This window comes from Pholcus phalangioides, unplaced genomic scaffold (assembly GCF_987345545.1).
Source record: "Pholcus phalangioides strain wild (caught in Gottingen) unplaced genomic scaffold, Ppha-v1.0 ptg000024l_1, whole genome shotgun sequence".
Classification (NCBI taxonomy): Eukaryota; Metazoa; Arthropoda; class Arachnida; order Araneae; family Pholcidae; genus Pholcus; species Pholcus phalangioides.
The window spans coordinates 6,989,111-7,000,526 of NW_028301616.1; positions in this window are offsets into that span (position 1 = coordinate 6,989,111).

An 11,416-nucleotide genomic window follows, 5' to 3' on the forward strand; every position below is an offset into this window, starting at 1 on the left:
AAATACAAACACTTTGTGACCCCCAAGGGACTTAATAAGTCCTTCCAGCAGGTCTAAAGGGGATTATAATCACATTTGTTTCAGACAACAGCTTTTATAAAGATTAGACATATTATATTGTATTTCTATTTATATATTTACGATTACGGTATACGTTAAAATGTTAGGCCGGACCGTCCATGTACGGTCCCTTTCAGGTACACGAGCTCCAAGGAAAGATTGAGCGATTCGGTGCCCTTGTAGTCTAGTGGTCTAGGGCAGTGGTTCTCAACCTTTGGAAGCCCGCGGCCCGGTTTCATTTATTTTTGTAAGTGGAAGGCCTGGTCAAACACATGATTAACAGAGCATGAATGGGAGAAAAGGAAACGGCAGATCAGTCGCGGCCAGGCGGTTGAGAAACACTGGTCTAGGGCGTTCACCCTAGGGCACCCAAGGAAAGTGAAAGGACGTGGGTTCGATTCCCCGCCGGGGCAGTTGAAATATTTCTCTCTTTCCAAAATATATCTTCGCAACAGCCAGTTGTTAAAAAACCTTCGTCTGGTAGCGGAGAGTGACGTCATCCTTGTAAAGAATGATCCCCATAGAAATCAATGTTAAAATTGCCGATTTTATTGTAGAAACGCGGAAATTTAGTGGGGTTTTCCGCCACTAATCAATAATTTTAAAAATTGTATTGAATTCTCGATTTTTGAAATATTAAGTTTGCTTAGAGATACGAATCCCAGAAAATTAAACATGAAGTAATTAGCCGGACCTACTTTTGAGTTGGATATTCATGCAATATAATATTGATTTCAACATTTCATTTATATCTCCTCAAGCATGAGAATTAATATGTCTCCGTATTGTCTTTCAATATTCAACTGCACATAAATTCATATAGTTTAGGTTGTTTTAAAATTAATTATGGGCCGTAAAGTATATCGATTCCACTGTGTGCTTTTATTAATAATTAAGCATATTTTCAAGCAGAAACAGGCAGATCGAAAACTTGAAGTTCAAGGGGGGGGGGATCGGAATACCTAGCGCCCCTTAAAAAAGGGGAAAAAATATTTATTTCTACGTTTCTTTAAATCTATATTTGTTTCTTTCATGAGTCGCGCAGGAAGTCTCCATATTGGTTAACTTGAACGCGGTTTGTATGTCCCTCAAAGAAAGAGGGAGTTATCACGTGATCCAAAAATTCTCATTAAGGAAAACCCGGGCAGCGCCTTGTATTATAGCTAGTATGGTTATAATTCTGAAAATTCCGATGTTATAGTATGTTTGACGGAAAAAACATTCTGCTGATAGAACCATTCACATTCTGTAATCCTGATTGCAGTTTCAAAAGAAACGCCCACAAATGAAAACTGCATGAATTTATAAATGTAATGCTAATGCTTCTGAAAATATAATCCATCCAAAAAAACACATTTCTCTGAAATTTTTTTTTTTCGCCCACAATATTTTAACTCAGATTAATTCCAAACATCTCGAATATCAGAAAGCAGTTAAAGTTTGAAACTAACTTGCTTTCAAATCAACTTGTATTAGAATGTGAATGTCATTTATGTAGGAAGCTTGTATAATTACCGATGGAATAAAAATTTAAATTATAGTGTTCGATTTTTATGGAAGGTGTTTGCATACAAAATGGCTCATTAATTTGTGGTAATTTCGAAAATATCATTAAAAGATCAACAAATTATGAATTACCAGGGTGTGGTTTGTGCCGTTAGTTTTGTCAGAGTCTGATTTTTTCCCGCCGTACAAGAAACAAAATTAGTTAAAATTCCAGCCGATAGGTAGTGTTGTAGTCTTTCTTCCTGATAATAAGCTATTAATTCAATCTTTCCAACACATTTTTGACCTCCCCAATTCATGACCAAATTGCTTTTTTTCTTTTCTTTTGGAATTTTGTTGGCATTGGTGGAAAAACCCACGTTTAGTTATTTTTACAGACGCGGATCGCTGAAAGTGTATTTTTCCATATTTGAAAAACATCGTGGACAGGTGGAAATGGCTTGCAAAATAGAATGAAATAGTTTGAGGAGCTGCCAAAAGTAAATACCGTAAATAGGAGAAATAATTTGAGGACAGGCAAAGAAATGAACAATTAGGGCTGGAGAATTACATCACAAAAGTTTTATCACAGATATTTCACAAAATTTGAAAAAAACAACCAGTAAGAATATCGATTGCATTAGCTAGAATGAAACCGATAAGCTTATTGGTTGCATTTTTTAAGTTTTGTAAAATATATTATATCAACATTTTTCAGTGCAATACTGGCCTAGGCAGTGTAATACTAGCTTGAGGACAAGCAAAAAATAAATGCGTGATATAATCAGCGGATAAAGAGGCAAAAAAATAAATAGCGTAAATGGTAAATGCAATTCACAGACCCTAAAATATACACCATTATGTTACACAACTTGGCAAATGCAATCAATAAGCTTATTGCAGTTGCATTTGCTCGAATGTGACCGATATGCTCATTGGTTGCATTTTTCAAGTCATAAGATGACTTTATAAAGCTTTTACAGTTTAATCCTGGACTAAGGCCACAAACCACAACCCGGTTAGTCAATTTATGTGGGTCTTTTAATGATTTCTTAAAACCTGCTCGAATTGTATTTCATGACAAAATGGTTAAAATGACAGCGCGAATAGAAATTTCCTCAGTTTTTCTTCATGAAACGGAATTTTAAGTACAAAAATTTATTCTAAATCAAATATCGAGGCAACAACAGAAATACATTATTTGTAAACCAGGGATTACACTATAAAAGTTTGATAAAATTTCTTTTATAAAACTTGTAAAATCCAGCCTTTAAAGCTCATAATTACATTTGAGCAAATGCAACGAATTATATAACTGGTTGGATTTTTCAAATTTTATAAAAGAACTTTCAGAATACTTTCATAGTGTAATCCCGGCCTAAGAGAATGACCATGTAAAATAAATGTTAATATGTAATATTCTCCTGGAATTTGACCATTTGTCCATTTTTGTATGGTCATGTGTCCGTTTCTGTTGTACTTTCCTGTGTCAGGAAAGTTTCTGACAAAGACGAACCCCGCATCGAACTCGTGACACCTTTGATCATCCTTTGGCACATTACCGGGAGTATCTTATTGACCTTGGGTTACCGCTCCATTAATTCTTAATATGTTGGAAAACAGACCATTTCAAAATACAGTCGAATTCCATTATAACGAATTCCCACAGACCAGAGAAATCATTTCGTTATAAAGGAATTCCAGGTTGTTATTATTATTATTTTTTTTTTTGCATTGTTCCTATGCAAACTTATTTGGGGGATTAGAAAAGTGTTCGTTAAAACAAGATTTCCGCTATACCTGTGCCGCTGTGGTGGTCGAGTGGTAATAGTGACGGACTCGCGATGCGAGGATCCGGGTTCGAACCCCACAGTGGTGGTCGACTGAAGTTGGTTTTCTGTGGTTCCCAACTTCAAGGCGCAAATGCGAGCCGATCTCCCCGTTAAAAAGTCTCGCCACAGAGATCAACAGTCCTACAACGATAAATCATTCAATCATAACACTTCACTCATAGTTAGAAAAACTGGTGGCAGATGGCAGCACTACACATAACAAGCATTACGAAAAAAACTTCACGTCAGGTTTCACTACACGTACACGCACATTCCCGCATGTACCGGTTCGTTGGGGGTTCGGCAGGGTGCATGTGTGGTGTAGCAGTAGTAGGTAGGGCCTCCAAAAAATGGCTCGGGGATCTATGATGTTCTTAAGTCAGCCACCTCGTTGGGCAATTTGCCTGTTGTGGCGTTGTATTTGTATTAATTGTTGAAACGAGATTCGTCTATATCTCTTTTACGTCCAGATGATGGTGCCGGACTCTTTGAGTGCTGAAGAGATTCCTCTTAATCTCTCGAATTCATTACAGCAATTCGGCCACAACTTGATCGAATTCTTTCATGATTGAAATCTAGAACCAGATCCAAATTCAATTTGAGAAGCTTTTCCACACGAGAGAGTTTTTTTTTTTTAAACAAATACTTTACTTTGAACCACGTACTCCAGTTTATTAAATATTACATGTATTACTTTCTTGAAAAAATTTCTAAATTTTTTATGTTTTCACATTTTTCATCGACGATCTCTTTGATGAGACACGTCCTCTGTATCCTCCATTGCGAGAACGTACGCTGTGTTTCGAAACGAACTTTTGGGTTGTAGTAGTTCTTCACGTGCGCTGCAGAACTCATTAAATCAAGGTTTTGTATACTTTATATCCTACTTTTCCTTAGGGAAAAATATATAGATATAAAAATATTTCTTACTTTGCATTTTTTTTTCTTCAGCTTAGGCACACAAAAATCTTTTTCTCTCTCTGTATACAGGTCTCGGCGTGTGTAACTTCGAGCTAATTTATATTCCGACGTGAGCAAATAATGGAGCGTTTTTTAGACGTGCGTGGCTTGGTACGTAGAAGTGAATTCAAGTGAAAAAAAGTGAACGCGCAAGACATATTTCACAAGTAAAACAACGAGTTTAGCAAATAAAAAAGGAAAAAAATTCGTCCATGAAAATTTAATAAAGATTTTAGCTAGATTTTTTTTTTTTTTGTTATTGCACAAGCGACTACGTATTGTATTTTTACAGCTATGCATATTTGACTTGGATAGCCAAATTTGCCCTAAAATAATTTGTAATGTAGGGGGGGATACAGGGGCAAGTTGACAAAGGCAAGGGTGTTTCAACCTTTTGCAGAGTGTGGGCCGCTTCATTGGTTTACAAACTTGCCACGGGCCACATGAATGGTCTGGTAATGTGCCCAGAGTAATTTTTTTAATTATCTGTAAATGTACCGTGGATTATTCAAGTGGCCTATAAATGTGCCGTAGAGAACTTAAGTGATCTAGGAATGTGCCGCGTGTCACTCAAATGCTATGAAACTGTGCCGTGGACAAGTCGATTTATCTGTAAATGCACCGCGGGATGCTCGGATGGACCGGAAATGCGTCGCATGTCACTTAAGTGATCTGTAAATGTGTCACGGGCCGTTTTAGTGATATGGAACTGCGCCGCCGGTCACTTAAGTGATCCAGAACTACACCGTGGGTCATTATGTGATCTGTGAGTTTGCTGCTTAGTTCATTTTTACAAAATTAGGTTGTAAAAAAAAATAATAAAATTCGTATAAATTCACTTCACTACAATTAATTTTGCACGTGAATCCATCAAGTCATGGTAAATACTAAATTTGATCGCCAAGGTTTTGGAACTTGAATAACGGGAAGGAAAAGCCATAAAAAGATAATTTAAATAAAAATTAATGAAATGATAAAAATCATAATACGATTTTGGTTGGATTCCCCACATAGGCAGTTGAATTTTCTCTCTTTCCAAAAATTCATCTTTGCAACAGCCAGTTGTTAAAAACCTTCGTATGGTAGCGGAGAATGACGTCACACTTGTATAAAAACCAAAATGATAATAAATCTTTTCAGCGATTTTTTTTTCTATTTAAAACAACACAGATACTGTATTTCTATTCACTTTCTAAACATGATGGAAGCCTACATCCACGCTTATAGATATTTACGCCGTACATTTCATCCTTCCTCGAATTTATTCAGAGGAGAAAACAAACTCCTACATAAAATCCATGCGCCATTTACTGAAATGAAATACATGAAAGTTTCCGATTTTTCTACCTTATTTGGTGATACATAATTTCACAAAAACAAAATATATATATATTCACCGAAAAAATTTGATTTTCAAAAAAAAAAAAATTCAATGAATTTTTTTTCCCTAAACTGATAAGATATTCAATTTTTAGGACGATAGAAATATTTTACGAAGAACGAACTGATTCGCGTGACAGTGGAAATTTTTTTTTAGGAGTTTTCGGGGAAAAAAGATTTGAAAAGAATTTTAAAATTTGGATTTTTTTTTCTTATTTTTGTAACTAAAAGAAGAAGTCAGGTTAAATAAATAATAGGATATAAGAGAAAAAAACGTTATATTCATAGGAAAAAAGAAGATACTTACGTACGATGAAGCAAAATATAAAGTCATAAATTTTAGTTTTTATGGAAAGAATCTTTCTTTTTTTTCTATACAAAAAAAATCATACATATATTTATTCAATATTTTGTTATATATTGTTAATTTTCTTATATTTTATTCATAGTTTTTAGTGGGAAAAAACCTGTGCAAAAAATATTATTTTTATAAGCTTTATCCATAGGACGTTCCATTATATACGATTCATGGAATCGCATTAGTGTCTCGCTATTAATCAGATTTAAAAAAAAAAAATGCATTTAAATTAAAATTAATGTGTTTAACTTTCTATGAAACTGTTCAGAGGAAATTAACGGAAATTTTGGTCCATACGCTTATTCAAACGTTACGTAAGTTAAGTGTATAAGTTAATATTCTGTTGACACACAATGTTTGCACAAAATATCTTGAAAATATTTGAAAATTAACTACGAAGTTTTAGTAAAATATGATGGCCCATGATCTGTTCGAGCTGGTAAATATCAGAACCGTGGAAATAGATCAGAAAACGTAGACTGCAGGTTTCCATCATGGCTGCCAAAGAAAGCATTTCTACAGAATTCCAAGCATGTGTGTAGGAACCCAATTGCATCATCGTCGATAGGAAAATTTAAAAAAATGCAATGTTCAATTTTTTTTTTTATTTCTACGCCTGCTTCGGGCATTGGTCGGTGGGGGGGGGGATTCCCATGGCTGTTGGTGCAGATCCTAAGGGGGGGCCCACCCCGGCCCTCCTGCCTCTCTACAACAAGACCTAACCCAATAGGGTTAAAGGCTTATATCACTCAAGGGACAGAGTACGGGTCTTGTCTGGTCTTTAGGGCCAATAAAATACATACCCTTCGAAATGCTTGCATGCAACAATCCAGTTCAAAAAAGCCACATTACGAGAAAACATACCGGGGTCAATTAATTACACTAGTTAAGTAGGTTTTTTTTAACACGGAAAAATTTATCTTTCTTAATTAATTTTCGGATGCTGATTCCAGATCTGGCCTTAAAAAATGGCTATCACTTCTAGTTTTATTGTTGTATGGTATTTAATTTTGAATATGCATCAAAATTTACATATTTAAGCTATATACGTGTGAAATATGATACTAGAATTCATATTTCTATTTTTTTTAATATAAAACTAAGGAATGGCAACTCTGTCTTAATTTCCAATTGCAACCGGATAGTATCCGTTTTTTTTTCCAATTGAAAGAGGAAACACAGGCCACGTGTTTATGTACAACCTTCTAGTCAAAATATGGGACTAAGTTAATGTCACAGATGCATTTAATGCTCCAAATAAGTTTTGCAATATGCTTTGCTGCCACCACTTCACATTAATTTGGGGCTGATCATAGGTGTATGCAGGCGGAGATGGGGTTGCTTATGTCCCTCCTAAGACGATCAAAAATTGAAAATATATTTTTAAATATTTTTGTAGAAAATAAAATATAAAAAGTATAAATATTCTGGAGACTAATGATCAGCTATTTTTGGAGACCTTTTACCAGCTATTTTAATCGAATTCGGTTTTCTGAAAGTTAATAACTAGACATTTATCTGGCCGAAAATCCTTGTGAAGCCCTCCTCCCTAAAACTTTTGTGACCCCTCCTAAATCGATCCTGCGTACGTCCCCGGGGCTGATGAAAAACATTATGCAGGCTGTGCACAAATCTGGCCCAGGTTTCTCTCGCAGGTGGGACCCTTCAGTGATGAGTGATTACTGTTGGTTTTTTGCAGAAAGAAGACAAAACACGATACATAAGAGAAACAAATATATATTTTTTTATGAAATACTGGAAAAATGAGTATGGATTTCATTTTGGGTATATGCATGTGCACTCTATGTACATTATATGTGTATGGGGAAAAAAACCTTTTTTCTGCTATTTCATTTATAACGATGTATGGATATGGTAAAATAACTGTCGTAATAAATATACTATTTATAATTTGTTATTAAGAATATGCCAGTTATATCCATTTTCAAGATGTATAACTTTTTCATAGTGTATGTGTATTTCAAAAATTGATCATCATGCACACAGAAAAAAACTGTACGTGATGGAGTTTTTTAACATTCATATTTGAATTCAGCACCCCAAAATCAAGTTATTTCACTCACGTTGTAAGAAAAAAAGTTAAAATTTGTTGACCAGTGTTTTCCATGGGTGGATGTAACTTTCCCAACGTATCATTGTAGAGAAGAAACGTGTCTTTCAAATAATAGGAAGCTGCCGATAGACTCCCAGATAAATCAAGCAATTGCTGTTTTGAAGTTGGACTGGTGGGGATGAAATTACCAGGTGGAAATTGATGCAGCTTTGGTATTATGAAGAGACTATGCCCTGTTAATAATCATGTTGTGATCATGAATCGAGATCGTCCGTTATATAGTGAAAATTATGATAGGACGACATATATTGAAAGAAATTGCTACATTTGATAGATTCTGGTTTGCTTTACTTTTTGGATTTGGCAATGCTTTTTGATGGTGCTTGTATTTATTGGACCTGGAAATATTTTTTTCCCCATGCATCGGGAATAAAAAAACGATATCTTTATGTGTATAAAATATATTGAGGAAATTTTCACGTTATGTGTTAATTTTCTCGGAGTACGAACATTTTTAGAACGATCAAAAATGCACATCACATTTCCTCTTAACATACTACCATATTCAGAAAATCCCTGCCAATCTCAATTAATTCAATCGAATGATTTTCATTTAATCAAATCTAATAAATGTTTTATTCAATTCAAAAAAATTTGATTACTCAGAAAAAAAAAACACCACGAAATTTTGTGATATCGCTCTGACAAGTAGAAAATTGTATTTGTCAGAATTCATGAAAGATCTGTTGCTGGTAAACATTAAGAAAAAAATAATAATCCTTTTTAATGTAGAAAACATCAAAAAATAACCCTAACTCTCACATAAGAGTTTATTTAGCGGAAAGAAAAATCAAATGTGATTTAATCGAATTCAGATTTTCAAAGAAAGTGAAAAAAAACTATTGGAAAAAGATTCTCTTCATCCATAGAAAATAATAAAGCATAACTGAGTAGAAATGATAAGAATCCATTTATTTAATAGTACGAGGAATGAATATCATTCATTTTGATGAGTTCACTTATCTCGAATTGGATGGCGATTGATCAGTGTTCCGGAAATTCGGGAAAAAGGAAGAAATAGGGAGAACTAAGATGATTGAATAACAATTCATTGATCAACATATGTGAAAACATCAACAAATGAACTGAGTTCTGTCTTTTTATTCTTTTGTTGGAAGTTCAACGCCCTACGCTGGAAACAATTTATCTTCTTTTATCAGTAATTGAAACGACATTTCAGGAATTTGAATATTGACACGACATTTCCTTTCCTCCAAAAAAATTTCCTTTTTCTTATGATTTATCCCTAAAGAAAAGAAATGAACTCAGTGAATTCAGGGCAATCGTTTATGAAGATGTATAGAGACCTAGTTATACAGTCAGCTGTCAGAAAATAGTCATTTAAGTCAGCGAATTAGCTAATTGAGTTTATCAGTTACGTTGGTTGAATTTGTAGTTCAATTGATTCTGCGACTATTGTTTCCTCAGCATATGTTTTTTTTGGTAAACAATTCTATAAAAAATTATTGGAATTACTGAATCCATACCAATTCACATGAACATTTTTTTAATGGAAAGATTTAAGAATATGGATGTATGGAAATTTATTTAATATTTTATATTAAGAGAATTATCAATAATATCCGCGGCTGTCCGGGTTTTCTCCATGTATTGGCATTATTAAGAAAGTGACAAATTATTATAAAGGAGTAAACATGTTTGAAACGAATGTTTGGGAACCATGAAAGTAAACACTCCGAAATCCATTGTTAAGGCCGAGAAACCATTGTTGTCCTAGTTTTTTTGCCCATTTTCGGCGTTTTCCCAGCTCTGACGAACTTTTAAAGTAGCCTATTATTCAAGTCGGGCCAAGTTTCGTATATTCAATATTTGGCAACGATCGATCTAAAATTGTAGATTTGTATACAGAACACACAGACAGCCAAACAGAAAGTTAGTTGTATATCTATATACATATGGATTGTGTTAAAAACAAAATTCATTTCGGTACCCTTATGATTATGGCTGAATGTGATACAGTGACACTTGTGTTATCTGCTGTGTTTCTAGAATCGTGAATACCTCGCATCGGTGGAGCTTAGATTCAATTACCACTGGCAACACAGTGGTAGTTAGCTGATGTTGGCTTCCTGTTTTCGAGACGAGCGGGCCTCATTTAAACAATGATCTGCGTAGAGAGCACAGTCATACCAACAGCATTTAAGTCTATGCATTGATACAATAATCTGACAATTTTTTTTTTATTCTGCCCTTGAGGGGTAGACGGCAATAATACTTTAAATGGTACGAAGCAGATCCCCTGAACAGTTACATTTACATTGTACTGGAACCAGATCGAATGCACATCGCTCTTTCCGCGCTTGAGTGGCGCAGTGGTAAGATGCACCTCTTCCACCATGTATGTTACAGTCAAGGTCCACGGGCTCGAATCCGTGGGAAAGATGATCAAAAACAAGTTATTTACCTACCGAGCTCGGGGCGACCATCGAAAGATGGAGGCCTTCATTTCCCAGCCAGTTTCATTGGTTGGAAATTACCATATGGTGATATGACAGGAGTTGGTGTATGGTTAACTAGATCGAATGTTCAGTGCAAAAAAGAACCAAACAATTACCAATATGAAGGAGTGGTTGACAATTTCATTCAATGTTGTGTTAACATTGAGTGGATCTTGTTTGTCCGAACTCAATTTACAATATTATGCAGTCATCAGAATCACTCGTGCTAAGCTAAGCCTTTTTTCCAAACTTTTCCTTTTTTGCTTGTTTCGGTGATCCGGGATGCGTTGGTGTGAACTTTGCTTCAAGTGCATGGCGTACACACGCAGCACTTTTCAGCACTCACCAATTCATTCGATAGAAATTCTTTAGAGGAATGTTGGTGAGATGCGCATGTGTGATTTAAAGTACAAATATTCAGTGGCAGCTTATTGCAGAAAATCCTGGACGAGAGGTTGGGTGTCAAAATCACTATTCATTTTATTATGACGATGACATATAATATACATAACATAGAAATTCAAGTATTTAACCTCTTTACTTCAAAATGTAGCCAGTGCCAGCAGGAAGACGAAACAAGCACAACTCTGATAACATGGATAACGTTAGGGGCCACAAGTATATTGAGGGCACTGAAATATATTCAGGGATGTACCGATTCGTAAGAAATTCCGCAGAGCAACTGGTATGGTTATGTGGTGGTAGCATTAGAATGGTGTATCAAAGTTATTTTAATGATAAAAAATAA